Here is a 16,920-nt window from a genome sequence, read left to right as displayed (position 1 = left end):
GATAAACGACGAGATGTGAAGGATGGAATCTGGAGCTAGATCATGGATATCTAGCCCGTAATAGAACATGAGCCCTCACACAAAGGGATCAAGACAAAACCTAGCCCTCGAAGGAAGTGGGAAACAAATACGACACTCTTGTTGGGTTCGGGAGAGGGGATGACCTGCCCTTGAGCAGTCAGCCAGTGCGGGATTTCAGCGGTCAGATACCTGGCCTCCCTAAGCTTCTTGATGTCCTCCTCTGTGACAGAGGAGGCCATTCATCAGCCTTGAATGTTGGATCCAGACAAGGTTGAAGGTCCGAAGCGCTTAGCCTGAACCTTGGGTGTTGGAACTCGAGGTGGGGGAAGGGAAGGATCGAGCGTGGAAAGGAAAGGACAGGCCTTGGCCCCTTTATAAAGGGGGTGAATATCAAGCGTCCTCCGCGTGGCTGTTTGGAACTTGCCTAAAATCGAGGAGTCATACTAACAAGCACAGTTGGATTACCCACACCCGTATTGATGAGAATCCCGTGATAAGGTGAACACGATCTCTGCTTCGACAAGACGTGCCAATAAAACCGCCTCGCAACACGTGTAGTGGCAGGCTGGGAAAACGGTTTGTGATGACTGGGCCATGGTGTGATGTCATGCTATGAAAAGTTGTCAGTAGATTAGATTTGTTAAATATTGTGCTCTCTACGGTGGTATGTGGAAATTATTTTGCAGAGCCGGACACGGTCCTCATATTCAAGATCTTCTATGGAGTATTTGAAGAAGGAACCCGCCTTGCAATGTCGAACATAATCTGCGCTCCGGACTCATTGTTATTGAAGCCTGGTTCAAGGGCTACTCAGGGAGTCCTGGATTAAGGGGTCCTCGGACAGCCGAACTATAGACTTTGGGCGGACGGTTGGACTATGAAGATACAAGATTGAAGACTTCGTCCCGCGTCCGGGTGGGACTCTCCTTTGCGTGGAAGGCAAGCTTGGCAATTCGGATATGTAGATCTCCTTCTCTGTAACCGACTCTGTGTAACCCTAGCCCCCTCCGGTGTCTATATAAACCGAAGGGTTTAGTTCGTAGGAGGACAACAACAATCATAAGCATAGGCTAGCTTCTAGGGTTTAGGCTCTACGATCTCGTGGTAGATCAACTCTTGTAATACTCATATCATCAAGATCAATCAAGCAAGAAGTAGGGTATTACCTCCATCGAGAGGGCCCGAACCTGGGTAAACATCGTGTCCCCTGCCTCCTGTTACCATTAGCCTTAGACGCACAATTCGGGACCTCCTACCCGAGATCCGCCAGTTTTGACAGTTGCACCCCCTTTCTTTCCAACAGAGGGGGAAGAAGGAAAGAGAGGGAGAGGGAGAAGGAAAGGGGGGCCGCGCCCCCTGCCCCTTGTCCAATTCGGACTCCCTTAGGGGTAGCGCCACCTCTTGTGGCATGCCTCCTCCTCTCCACTATGGCCCATTAAGGCCCAATACTTCCTCGGGGGGTTCCGGTAACCCCTCGGTACTCCGAAAAATATCCGAACCTCTCCGGAACCATTCCGGTGTCCGAATATAACCTTCCAATATATAAATCTTTACCTCTCGAACATTTTGAGACTCCTTGTCATGTCCGTGATCTTGATACGTCTCCAACGTATCTATAATTTTTTGTTGTTCCATGATATTATATTACCCATTTTGGATGTTTATGGGCTTTACTTTACACTTTTATATCATTTTTGGGACTAACCTACTAACCGGAGGCCCAGCCCGGATTGCTGTTTTCTTGCCTATTTCAGTGTTTTGAAGAAAAGGAATATCAAACGGAGTCCAAACCGAATGAAACCTCCGGGAGCGATCTTTTTGGAACAAACACAATCCAGGAGACACTGAGTGGACGTCAAGAAGCAAACGAAGCGGTCACAGGGCTGCCCGGCGCGCCCTAGGGGGTGGGCGTGTCCCCCACCCTCGTGGGCCCCTCGTGGCTCCACCGACCTACTTCTTCCTCCTATATATATCCACGTACCCGGAGAACATCCAGGAGCACCATGAAAAACTATTTCCACCGCCGCAACCTTCTGTATCCGCGAGATCCCATCTTGGAGCCTTCGTCGGCGCTCCGCCAGAGGGAGAATCGACCATGGAGGGCCTCTACATCATCTCCAAGGGCTCTCCGATGAGTTGTGAGTAGTTTACCATAGACCTTCGGGTCCATAGTTATTAGCTAGATGGCTTCTTCTCTCTCTTTGAATCTCAATACAAAGTACTCCTTGATCTTCTTGGAGATCTATTCGATGTAACTCTTTTTGCGGTGTGTTTGTCGAGATCCAATGAATTGTGGGTTTATGATCAAGTTTATCTATGAGAAATATTTGAATCTCCTCTGAATTCTTTATGTGTGGTTGGTTATCTTTGCAAGTTTCTTCGAATTATCAGTTTGGTTTGGCCTACTAGATTGATCTTTCTTGCAATGGGAGAAGTGCTTAGCTTTGGGTTCAACCTTGCGTGTCCTTTCCTAGTGACAGCAGGGGAAGCAAGGCACGTATTGTATTGTTGCCATCGGGGATAAAAAGATCGGGTTTATATCATATTTCTTGAGTTTATCCCTCTATAGCATGTCATCTTCCTTAATGTGTTACTCTGTTCTTATGAACTTAATACTCTAGATGCAGGCAGGAGTCGGTCGATGTGTGGAGTAATAGTAGTAGATGCAGGCAGGAGTCGGTCTAGTTGTTGTGTACGTGATGCCTATATACATAATCATGCCTATATAATCTCATAACTATGCACTTTTCTATCAATTGCTCGACAGTAATTTGTTCACCCACCGTAATATTTATGCTATCTTGAAAGAAGCCACTAGTGAAACCTATGGCCACCGGGTCTACCTTTTATGATATAAGTTTCCGATCTATCTTGTTTTGCAATCTTTACTTTTCAATCTATATCATAAAAATACCAAAAATATTTCTCTTATCTTATTATCTCTATCAGATCTCACTTTCGCAAGTTACCGTGAAGGGATTGACAGCCCCTTTATTGCGTTGGTTGTGAGGTTCTTGTTTGTTTGTGTAGGTACGAGGGACTTTTGAGGAGCCTCCTACTGGATTGATACATTGGTTCTCAAAAACTGAGGGAAATACTTACGCTACTTTGTTGCATCACCCTTTCCTCTTCAACGGAAAACCAACGCAGTGCTCAAGAGGTAGCAAGAAGGATTTCTGGCGCCATTGCCGGGGAGGTCTTCGCTCAAGTCAATACATACCAAGTACCCATCACAAACTCATCTCCCTCGCATTACATTATTTTCCATTTGCCTCTCGTTTTCCTCTCCCCCACTTCACCCTTGCCGTTTTATTCGCCCTCTCTTTCCTGTTCGCCTCTTTTTCGCTTGCCTCTTGTGTGCTCGTGTGTTAGATCGTTTATTTTGTCGTCGTGGCTAGTCCTCCTATCATGGTTATTACTCCCGAGCATGAAGTTCTCAATTTTAAACAAAGGGGGGGAATCTAAAAGATGCTCGGTATAGAATTTGCAATGCTCAAAATATATCTACTAGGAAGCTTTCTACTTCCGTTCTTCCTCGCGAATTTTATGTAGGCATTACCCCTTGGAATAGATGCATTCTTGATACCATTACCAGAGGGAATTTCTTGGGTAGCCATACTTTTGATGCTTACAATGCTATGTTAGATTTGTTTGGTCCACCCCTTCTTTTGGTTAATGGAACTGTTTTAACTTTGGAACATGTGATGCAAAGGCTCGAAATTATTGAGAACAAAGTTTCCACTTGAGTTAATTGAAAACTTGGATAAAAAGATCCACAATCAAATCACCCAATATGGGTCTAAGTTTGGAGTTACTTTGAAATTTTTTAAAGAGAAATAACCTATAGTTAATGAAAGAATAGATCTTGATTCTACAAGAATCGGTAAACTTGAGGATATTATTACCAACTTAGGGTCTGCCTTTTCATCCGTGAAAAATACTCCAACTCCTCCTACCAAAATTGACAAATTTATGTATTTTCCTAAAAATAAGGGTGAATCTTCTAGTAAGGAAAATGCGGATCTCAAATCAACAAGTGTTCATCCCAATTTTCTCGCTATGATTAAGGAACCTTTTGCTACAAATTAATTTCTTGATTTCTTGCCTAGGGATTTAATCATTTCTAAAAATAAATAAACTCCTAAGGGTTACAAGTGGTCTAATGAAGAATTGAATACCAAAGATGACAATACTTAGATCTATTCTCGCTTTTATGCCTAGCTAGGGGCGTTAAACGATAGCGCTTGTTGGGAGGCAACCCAATTTTATTTTTGTTCCTTGCTTTTTGATTCTGTTTAGTAATAAATAAATCATCAAGCCACTGTTTATATGTGGTTTTATGTTTTAATTAGTGTTTGTGCCAAGTAGAACCTATAGGACAACCTACGGTGATAGTTAATATGATTCTGCTGAAAAACAGAAACTTTTGCACACACGAGAATAATTTTAGTAAATCACAGAAACGATATTTTGCGTTGATTCTTTTTGCAGTAGATCAACAGACAAATGTCCCAGGATTTCCTATTTTGGTAGGAGTTTTAGACTTGCAGAAGTATTCGAAAGTTACAGATTGCTACAGACTGTTCTGTTTTTGACAGATTCTGTCTTTTGTGTGTTGTTTGCTTATTTTGATGAATCTATGGCTAGTATCGGGGGGTATGAACCATAGAGAAGTTGGAATACAGTAGGTTTAACACCAATATAAATAAAGAGTTATTTCATTACAGTATCTTATGTGGTGTTTTTTCTTTCTTGCACTAACAGAGCTTATGAGATTTCCTGTTGAGTTTTGTGTTGTGAAGTTTTCAAGTTTTGGGTAAAGATTTGATGGACTATGGAATAAGGAGTGGCAAGAGCCTAAGCTTGGGGATGCCCATGGAACCCCAATATAAGTCAAGGACAACCAAAAGCCTAAGCTTGGGGATGCCCCGGAAGGCATCCCCTCTTTCGTCTTCGTCTATCGGTAACTTTATTGGAGCTATATTTTTATTCACCACATGTTATGTGTTTTGCTTGGAGCGTCTTGTATGATATGAGTATTTGATTTTTAGTTTACCACAATAATACTTGTTGTACACACCTTTTGGTAGATACACACTTGATTTGGAATTTATTAGAATACTCCACGTGCTTCACTTATATCTTTTGAGCTAGATAATTTTGCTCTAGTCCTTCACTTATATCCTTTAGAGCACGGTGGTGGTTTTATTTTGTAGAAATTGTTGATATCTCATGCTTCACTTATATTATTTTGAGGGGCTTCTAGAACAGCATGGTATTTGCTATGGTTATAAAATTGGTGCTAGAATGATGGGCATCCAAGTTGGGTATAATAAAAACTATCATAGGAAGTGAATTGGATACTATGATCAATTTGATGCTTGCTAATTGTTTTGAGATATAAATGTGGTAATATTAGAGTATATGAGTTCTTTATGACTAATGTGAGTCCATGGATTATACGCACTCTTACCTTTCCATCATTGCTAGCCTCTTCGGTACCGTGCATTGTCCTTTGTCACCTTGAGAGTTGGTGCATACTTCACCGGTCCATCCAAACCCCGTGATACGATACGCTCTATCACACATAAACCTCCTTATATCTTCCTCAAAACAGCCACCATACCTACCTATTATGGCATTTCCATAGCCATTCCGAGATATATTGCCATGCAACTTTCCATCGTCCCATTTATCATGACACGCATCATCATTGTCATATTGCCTTGCATGATCATGTAGTTGACATCGTATTTGTGGCAAAGCCACCATGCATAATTTTTCATACATGCCACTCTTGATTCATTGCCCATCCCGGTACACCGTCGGAGGCATTCATATAGAGTCATATCTTGTTCTAGTATCGAGTTGTAATCAATGAGTTGTAAATAAATAGAAGTGTGATGATCATAATTATTAGAGCATTGTCCCTTATAAAAAAAGAAAGGCCAAAAAAAGAAAGGCCAATAAAAAAAGAAAGGCCAAATAAAAAAATAAAGGCCCAAAAAAAGGGGGGGGGACAATGTTACTATCTTATTCCACACTTGTGCTTCAAAGTAGCACCATGTTCTTCATATAGAGAGTCTCATATGTTGTCACTTTCATATACTAGTGGGAATTTTTTATTATAGAACTTGGCTTGTGGGAATTCCAACGATGGGCTTCCTCAAAATGCCCTAGGTCTTCGTGAGCAAGCAAGTTGGATGCACACCCACTTAGTTTCTTTTGTTGAGCTTTCATACATTTATAGCTCTAGTGCATCTGTTGCATGGCAATCCCTACTCCTCATGTTGACATCAATTGATGGGCATCTCCGTAGCCCGTTGATTAGCCTCGTGAACATGCGGCTTTCTTCTTTTTTTTCTCCACACAACCTCCATCATCATATTCTATTCCACCCATAGTGCTATATCCACGGCTCGCGCTCATGTATTGCGTGAGAGTTGAAAAAGGCTAAAGCGCGTTAAAAAGTATGAACAATTTGCTTGACCGAAACCGGAGTTGTGCTTGATGGGAGTATTTTGTATGATGAAAATGAAACATAGCCTAACTATATGATTTTGTAGGGTTGAACTTTCTTTAGCCATGTTATTTTGAGAAGACATGTTTGCTTTGTTAGTATGCTTGAAGTATTATTAATTTTATGTCAATATGAACTTTTGTCTTGAATTATTTGGATCTGAACATTCATGCCACAATAAAGAAAATCACATTGAGAATTATGCTAGGTAGCATTCCACATCAAAAATTCTATTTTTATCATTTACCTACTTGAGGACGAGCGGGAATTAAGCTTGGGGATGCTTGATACGTCTCCAACGTATCAATAATTTTTGATTGTTCCATTCTATTATATTACCAGTTTTGGATGTATGGGCTTTACTTTACACTTTTATATCATTTTTGGGAGTAACCTACTAACCGGAGGCCCAGCCCGAATTGTTGTTTTTTGCCTATTTCAGTGTTCCAAAGAAAAGGAATATCAAACGGAGTCCAAACGGAATGAAATCTTCGGGAGCGATCTTTTTGGAACAAACGCAATCCAGGATACTTGGAGTGGACGTCAAGAAGCATACGAGGCGGCCACGAGGGTGCCCGGCGTGCCCTAGGGCGGTGGGCGCGCCCCCACCCTCGTGGGCCCATCGTGGCTCCACCGACCTACTTCTTCCTCCTATATATATCCACGTACCCCGAGAACATCCAGGAGCACCACAAAAAACTATTTCCACCACCACAATCTTCTATATCCGCGAGATCCCATCTTGGAGCCTTCGTCGGTGCTCCGCCGGAGGGGGAATCGACCATGGAGGGCCTCTACATCATCTCCAAGGCCTCTCCGATGAGTTGTGAGTAGTTTACCACAGACCTTCTGGTCCATAGTTATTAGCTAGATGGCTTCTTCTCTCTGTTTGAATCTCAATAAAAAGTTCTCCTTGATCTTGTTGGAGATCTATTCGATGTAACTCTTTTTGCGGTGTGTTTGTCGAGATCTGATAAATTGTGGGTTTATGATCAAGTTTATCTATGAGAAATATTTGAATCTCCTCTGAATTATTTTATGTGTGATTGGTTATCTTTGCAAGTCTCTTCGAATTATCAATTTGGTTTGGCCTACTAGATTGATCTTTCTTGCAATGGGAGAAGTGCTTAGCTTTGGGTTCAATCTTGCGGTGTCCTTTCCCAGTGACAGTAGGGGCAGCAAGGCACGTATTGTATTGTTTCCATCAGGGATAAAAAGATGGGTTTATATCATATTGCTTGAGTTTATCCCTCTACATCATGTCATCTTCCTTAATGCATTACTCTATTCTTATGAACTTAATACTCTAGATGCAGGCAGGAGTCGGTCAATGTGTGGAGTAATAGTAGTAGATGCAGGCAGGATTCGGTCTACTTGTTGTGGATGTGATGCCTATCTACATAATCATGCCTAGATTATCTCATACCAATGCACTTTTCTATCAATTGCTCGGCAGTAATTTGTTCACCCACCGTAATACTTATGCTATCTTGAGAGAATCCACTAGTGAAACCTATGGCCCCTGGGTCTATCTTTTATCATATAAGTTTCAGATGTATCTTTATTTGCAATCTTTACTTTTCAGTCTATATCATAAAAATACCAAAAATATTTATCTTATCTTATTTTCTTTATCAGATCTCACTTTCGCAAGTTACCGTGAAGGGATTGACAACCCCTTTATCGCGTTGGTTGCGAGGTTCTTGTTTGTTTGTGCAGGTACGAGGGACTTTTGAGGAGCCTCCTACCGGATTGATATCTTGGTTCTCAAAAACTAAGGGAAATACTTACGCTACTTTGCTGCAACACCCTTTCCTCTTCAAGGGAAAACCAACGCAGTGCTCAAGAGGTAGCAGATCTCATCCAGGACTCCGAACAACCTTCGATCACCAAAGCACATAACTTATATAATACATATCGTCATTGAACGTTAATCATGTGGACCCTACGGGTTCGAGAACTATGAAGACATGACCGAGACAACTCTCTGATCAATAACCAGTAGCGGAACCTGGATGCTCATATTGGTCACCACATATTCTATAAAGATGTTTATCAGTCAAACCACAATGTCAACATACGTTATTCCCTTTGTCATCGGTATGTTACTTGCCTGTGATTCGATCATTGGTATCCTCATACCTAGTTCCATCTTGTTACCGGCAAGTCTCTTTACTCGTTCTGTAGTGCATCATCCCATAACTAACTCATTATTCACATTGCTTGCAAGGCTTCATATGATGTGCATTACCGAGAGGGCCCAGAGATACCTCTCTGATACTCGGAGTGACAAATCCTAATCTCGATCTATGCCAACCCAACAAACACCTTCGGAGATAGCTGTAGAGCATCTTTATAATCACCCAGTTACGTTGTGATGTTTGATAGCACACAAGTCATTCCTCCGGTGTCCGGGAGTTGCATAATCTCATAGTCGGAGGAATATGTATTTGACATGAAGAAAGCAGTAGCAATGAAACTGAACGATCATTATGCTAAGCTAACGGATGGGTCTTCTCATACACATCATTCTCCTAATGATGTGATCCCGTTTATCAAATGAAAACTCATGTCCATGGCTACGAAACTTAACCATGTTTGATCAACGAGCTAGTCAAGTAGAGGCATACTAGGGACACGGTGTTTTGTCTAGGTATTCACACATGTATCAAGTTTCCGTTTAATACAATTCTAGCATGAATAATAAACATTTATCAGAATAAGAAAATATAAAATAACAACTTTATTATTGCCTCTAGGGCATATTTCCTTCACTTACACAAATAGGACCGTCATCGTCAAGTCTTACATAGATAAAGCCTCAAGGGATAAACACCAAATAAAATGTCGTAGTGGAAATCTTCGTCAATAACTTGGACCTATGCCATATCCCTTATCCCTACAAGCATTTTGATTGGGAAAGCGTCCTAGTTCGCATGTTCGTCACAGAAGAACTCTTCTTCAAATTCCTGCTCTTCCATGTCTGGCCAATTTAATAGCCAGGGACAAGCCAATGAATACTTTTGAATGTGGTCGCAAGCAACCCATGATTGAAACATAATAATATGCGAGGCTTTATTCCTAAGTCGGCATTTTTGCGTAAAGCTACTTTTTCTTATGCAAGTATGATCAATATTGCTTAGAAATCATGTATGCATCTGCAACAAGTATTAGCAAGTTATATACAACAACATCGAGAAAGAGTTATAGACAACCTAGTCTCGGGCTCATCGTGACTTCGTCATGAATCTCAGCACAACATTTCTCGACCCACACTTTTGTAAAATCCAGACATAGTTTAAGCAGCGCTACCCAACTGTCCTTGATCGTGGACACGACTATTCAAATAGCTTTACACTCTATAGAGGTTGCACACTTTACCCACAAGATAAGGGAACTTTCGTGTCATCCATTACTAGTGGTACCTTAAGTACCTGGGGTAAGCACCCGATCACTACCTTTCTCTAGCCGTGACTAACATATAGTTCACTTGATTGGCACCATCCACCGTGCCAACCATTCTCACAAATTTAACTCTGAGCCACACTCCCAGACTCACCGCATAACCCATGCACGGGGGTACTAACGGTGTTTCCGGTGCCATGTAAAAATAGTCATGGCCGCCTATCCAAACATGGCCCCCGTCTCGACAGTGACCACGCCACTCCCACCACTAGTAATGCGGGCTCCATTCTATCATGAACTAGGTAATCAGTAATGTCCCCCTCCCATACAAGGGTAGTGTGGTTGCGCATGTTCGGTTGGGAAGGTCGACAACTCTTAAATCTAATCCGTTTTCGAAAACAACACACTCCACTTGCCTCGGTACACCACTTCTTCACCAAGTAGTCACCTAGCTCATCATGACCCAAGGGCATTAGTGTCACCCATTGGGATTTTCGAAAGTATTTGTCAAACTACACTTGTTTCTTTCCATGCATAACATGCCCCAGTTTGCGTAGCCAAAACTTCTACAAGCATCTATCTACTTCCCAATAACATAACTCTAAGCAAGAGTAGAGTCATGAACAATGCAAGTATGAATGGAAACATGAAAATGTAGGGAATCCTAGAAAGGTTGCCACCACCAAGATATCATGCATTCGATGCAACTAGAAAATGCAACTATGACAAAAGGGGTCATCATTGTTAAAGGGTTGCTTGCTTGGCTCAGCAAAGTCTTTAAATCTTCTGGTCCTTCTCCAAGCACTCCATCTACTTCATCAACTATCCTTGAAAGCAATCACAATAAGCAACTCAACAAGAAATAAAATAAGAGTGCGCTTAAAAATAGGAATTCCACTTTTCTAGGACACCTCTAGTTATATGAAAAATAAACAAAGTGGTTCTACTGGATTTGGATTAACAAGGATTATGAACATTTCAATTTGGTGGAATCAAGGGAAAATGAATCTGCAAGGAGTCTACAGAAATGTCTTTTTGTAAAATAAAAAAAAGGCACTCATTAAACAAGGCATGATTTTAGAAACATTTAAAATTGGTTTCACTGGATTTGGAGTTGAAATAAATAACATATGGATTTTTTAAGTTGACTTATGTGAATAAATGACATAGTCAATAGATCCAGTGGAAACTATGCATAGTAAAAATGTTCAATGTAGCCTATTAAATAGAGAAGGATTTTAGGATAGTCTGGGATTTTGAATCATCAAATTTGGAACTCATTTGAATTCTCTAGAGATTTGAATAGTTCTCTAGAAAAGAAAAAGAAAAAAAGATTATACCTAAATGGGCCAAATTGGAGCGGCGGCAGCACGCATTAGGCGCAACTTAGTGGCGAGCTACAACTGGGGCGACCTAGCTGCTCAGCCGCGCGCGGGGCTGCCGACATCAAAGGCGTACTCACAGTAATACGTTTTCTCCGAGTGAAGACGATTACTAGCTGAGCCAGTCTCCACTTAAACAAGGTGAGGCCCAACTGTCAGCAACTCAGCCTCACTAGTCGGCCGACAGGCAGGGCCCGCTGGCAGGCTTGTCTCCCACCTCCCGCTCGAACAGAGCAGATGCAGGGGAGGCGTCGACGGCGACCGTCGGCGCTATCGGCCACCGTTTCCAGCGGTACAGCCACTGGCGTGCTCGGGGAGATGAGTCATATCCACTTGGATAACGCAAGCTTGCCGGGGAGAGTCGTAGTGGCAACGACTTAGACAACCGCAGAGAAGGCCGTTGGCCACCATTGGCCTCGTGCGCACGACGTCCTAGGGGAAGAATGGTGGCAATAGGGGTCGTCGCGGTGGCAATGTGAGGGCACTCGAGTGTCTAGGGGAGAGGGAAAGCTTTGGATAGCTCAAATTTTAGCGAAGGCCAATGGCGGCACTTCGGCCAGGGAGGTGGATGGAGGGCACACGGAGAGGAGCGGGTTGGCTCGGGAGGTGTACTGGAGGAATAGGGAGCAAAGGGCGTCCGGAGGGATGCTCGGGGAGGCCTTTTATGGCGGGGCAGTGGTGCACCGCGGACGGCGTCCACGACCACGAACTGGGTGACGCCAGAGGCCAAATTGGCACTCTGGGTCGTGTCTACGGTCCTCCTAGCACTACAAAAAAATACACTTCCGTGATGATACGTGTTTGTCATAGTAGGTCGCGTTTTTTTCATGCATGTACATTCATGACGATTTTATGACAGAATCAAGATAGCCATACCTGTGCTGTCGTAGAAGTGTTCCATGACATTACCAAAATTATCATCACGGAAGTGTCCACTTCCATGATGATAATTCGCGCGTCACAGAAGTGCTTTCGTCAAGGATGACCGACACGTGGCATCCACCGTAACGGAACGCCGTTAAGCTATCGGGTCGGGTTTGGACCCGATAACCCGTTAACCGCCCCAACCAATGGGAAATTTCCACATGTAAAATTCTTATTGGCCGGACGAAACACGTGTCAGCTCGTCAGTGGGTCAGATAGGCGCCTATGATATGTCGACACGTGCCACGGCCCACCACTGGTCCATTTAGCTTACAAAGCCGGCCCGTTTGACTTGGTCAAAAGTTAGCGGGTTGGCCCATGAAAAGCCTGTTAATGGTCTCTTCGCAAATAGCCCATTTTATGGCCCGTTAACTCACGGCCTGTTAGGCACTAAAGGAAATCGGCCCAACAACGTCATGTGGGCCGTCGAATATAACACCAGCCCATTTCACTTTCGGCCCATGTATGGCCCATGATGTCTTTCAGCCCATATGAGGCCTTCGTATCTTTCGGCCCTTTACACGCCCACGGTGGCTCTAGCCCATAATGAACAGTAATTTTCTTTGTACCCGTTAACGGCCCGTGATTTACATGTGTCGTTACCAGCCCGTGTTAGCTTTCGGCCTAGTGACGGCCCATACGTTCTTGGGCTCCTTTTCGGCCCTCTATTACTTCTGGCCCGTTACTGTCCTATCCCCCTAATGGGCAAAATTTGGCCCATGGCAAGAGTCGGCCCGTTACTGGTATGTTCCCCAAATGGACCAAATTTGGCCCATGGCAAGAGTCGGCCCGTTACTCGCCTGTTACCCTAATGGGCCAAATTCGGCCCATGGCAAGAGTCGGCCCGTTTCTGGCCAGCCCATCCTATATTCTGGCCCATTAACAACCCGTTATGCCTGTGACAGAATTAAGCTTTTGCAGTCCTACGACATGTTAACGGCCCGTTACCGTGCTGGGCCGATACCAATTACGCCCGATTACGGCCCATGTAGACCCATTTATCCGATGGCTCGAGGCCCACCAATTACAGGCCCATTTATCAACGGCCCGAGGCCCACCGATTACAGGCCCATTTATCGACCGCCCGTAGGAGACGCATGGATCTTACAACCCGTATATGGCCCATGGTAATTGCGGCCACTAGCAAACCAGGGAAAAAGAAGACTAGGAAATAAATAAGGCAGAAACTAACGCTAGGCTATTAAGGCGATTGCACACATTACATCCACTCGGCATCAAAGATCGCCACCAGTGCAAATATAGGGAACACCCTACACTATACGAAAATGGCTTGCTGTTTTCTTCAGCCGGTGGCTACACGTTAAGAATAAATTTTGTATCTCACCAAAACAAATTACAACTATATAACAAAAGGAAGGTTGGCATAAAACTTAATAGTCTAGCAGATAAATGCACCACCAGAAGTTCAGAAGCTCGGTTCATTTGACCTGACTGTTATGTTTTCATGTTGTATTGTTCGATGGAGCACCATAACCCTCGCCTTCATTTCCCCTAGGCTCCTAAACAACATAGCAAATGTCTGATAGTCTTGTTTCAAAACCATGCATATCTTGACGACAATTAGCAATGTTTCTCCTTGTTTCACAAAGGGCCTCTGTTAGGGAATGGACTTGTGTCTGGAGCACAGATACAACATTGCTTTGAGCTTGCATATCTTGATCATGAGGCAGTTTGGACGATATTGCCTTAACAACCAACACAGTATTACGCAGGAACATGCTTTCGGCACTGTTAGTGGATAGGTACTGACCCACTGCAGCAAGAGCTGACATTGCGGTTATAGTTTCCTCGCCACCTTCAGAAGGTGGCGGTTCCACCATTTTTTCCATAGCTCGCTGAAAAGTTGAGGTTTTACATTAGTAGTACCAGAACAGAAGATATTAAGGAGGCAGCAAAACCAAAAAAAATAGCTTTGGTGTATATACAGAACTTATTCTGGTGAACCCATGTAAAATATTAGTTGTATTTTATTGCAAAGTACATAATAAAACCAGGTTCCAAACATATGACCATGTACCATCGCTAATGTATTGTCTATTTCTTCACATTGTATTGAGGGCTAAGGATAAAGAGACAAATTTTATAATACGGTAAGCATAGTATGACATCATTCATATCACAAAACAACTGAGAACAAACAAACAGGCAATTGTAACGTTGTGTGGGCAAGTCCAGCACGGAACTAGATTACGGGTCAATATCAAAGGAACATCACTCCTCTCTTTTAAACCTTGTAAGGTGCAATGATATGCTAAGACAATTGTGTATAAAATTGAAAAGAGTAATAGACATTGGCTGCAAACCATGCAGTTCAAGGCACAAGTCAGAGTAAGTAGTGGTTAAAAGGCATGAGGATTAAGGACTTACAACAGCGGCTTTGACTGGTGTAGTCATGCCCTTCTTCTTGCTGGTGTGACAGTCCTTGAAGATTTCCATAGCATTTGGTTCAGGTACTTTTTGGTCCTTGCGGGCTTTCCTCTGCATTTCGAACAAGTCAATATAGATCTGATAATATGGTACAGCGAAAAGAGTGAAATAGCAGCTAATTACAAGAGCCTCGCAGTGTGCAATATAGCTACGAGATCCTGTCATCTGATGGAATTTCACTTTCGTACGGTTGGCCTTGTTCTTTGAATAGTTCACCTACAAGAAGATAGATTTGTGTGGCACATGCGTAAATAGGACTTCAACATGTGATCTGATCACATATATATAAGGTACCTGATACTTCGGATCAGACCAGTGTTTAACAAGGCCCCTCCAGGCTTCATCCGATATATTTTCCACTAGAGATGTTTGGGAAAGTTCACTGTTAGCCTTGCCTTCAAAGTGAGTTTTCCTCAAGTTATACCGATACTGTCGTAGAGCAGACTTGAAAACATGGGTGCAAGCTTGTCTTGTTGCATCATCTTGGCTATCCAACTTGAATCTCATCTGTTGAAAATTATGGGAGTCTCATTATCAGCAACCTAGAAAGTATGGGACAGAGCAAGACGATATTAATAGTTTCCATACATGACCATACTTCCAGATAAATTGTCGAGGAAGGTGCTGAACTGGGTTTTGTCTTTGTCATTCCTGTACTATATCCATGTTGGGAGAATACGTACATGACACCTAACGGCCTGCCTCTGATACTAACTTGGCTGACTCTGTAGCATCACGTGGCCTTCTTAAACCTGCCTCAAAACGGATCTCCATTCTTCCTCCTCTAGATTTAGTTAACCTATCGAGCATTATCCCTGATGTTTGTTTCCTCTTAGGCCTAGGTGCTAGTCCAACAATGAACATAGGAAGTGTTAGTGTACATCAAACTGTGAGACTACATATAAAGAAGCATGCAACTGTAACTTGACTCCAGCAACTACCTTCTTGCTGTTGAAGCCCACAAGGTTCATTTGATATTGCCAACTCGTCTTGTGTCAAGAGTGCTTGGGAAGTAGTGTCAGGTGGCAACGGAGCCTAGGAACGTGCTGCTAGCTTAGTTGACGCATGAGTAAGTCGTGCAGCTGGTAGTACTATGGTAGGTGTTGCAAGAACTAGGGCTCTCTCTGCTTGTTTGGTGGCAGCTATTTGTTTCCGTTTGGCTTTTTTTGCAGCTCGTATAGCATGGGATGTCGTGTTTGTAGAATGTTCTGCTGGACTTTCACCTTCTATTGCACCATCAGTACCAGTAGAATCTGGAGGATTCATCCGCTTCTCATTCCCTGCCATTTTGTGTTTCTTTCTCTTTCTCTGTGCCATGTTAAGTCAAGCCGACAAGAAAAACGAATAACAATTTAGTTCTTCAGAACAAATTGATGCATGATGCAGACGAACTGAACTTTGATGTTAGACAACCACATGATAGAAGGATGTAATATGTATGAAAAACAGGATGGAAGAGATAACCAGAACTATGATATGTAAACTAAGAAGAAGACATTTCACCAAATTAGAAGCAATGCAATGGAAGGTATACACCATATGAAAGATGCTACAAATATCGCTCTGCCAAGTTAACAGTGTCTCATCATAAATGTCATTTAAACAAATGTGAAGCAGTACAAGAAATAAATCATATGCAAGATGCAAACAACATCACACTACCATGTTAGAGGTCTCTCGTCATTAGTGCCATTGCATATTCGCAGCTTATGATGTGTAAACTAAGGAGAAGGCATTTCAACAAATTAGAAGCAATGAAAGCTAGACACCGTATGAAAGATGCAATGAATATCACTCTACCAAGTTAAAACTGTCTCGTCATAAGTGTCATTTCAACAAATTAGTAGTACAAGCTAGAAAAGAATGTGAGATGTAACATATATCACACTCCGAAGTCAAACGTGTCTTATGATAAGTGATTGTTGCAGGTTACACAACAGTAGTAATTTGATGTAAGAACATGGTGTGGTAGACAGATATTGTATGTTCTAGAAACAGGAACACGTGTCTTATTCAAGTATAATGTGTAAAGTAAGCAGATGGAATTCAACAAAATTAGAAGCAATACAAGCTAGACATCACACATAACATGCAACCAAATATAACAGTGCCAAGTTAGAGGGAGCACCAGTGATGCTGCACTAGGGGAGACGTGCTCATCATAAACACAGCTTTGTTGAGTGTCTATGCATGTGTTGTCTTGGAAATCATCTTGGGGGT

This window comes from Triticum aestivum, chromosome 4B (assembly GCF_018294505.1).
Source record: "Triticum aestivum cultivar Chinese Spring chromosome 4B, IWGSC CS RefSeq v2.1, whole genome shotgun sequence".
Classification (NCBI taxonomy): domain Eukaryota; kingdom Viridiplantae; phylum Streptophyta; class Magnoliopsida; order Poales; family Poaceae; genus Triticum; species Triticum aestivum.
This window is presented reverse-complemented; position numbering follows the sequence as displayed.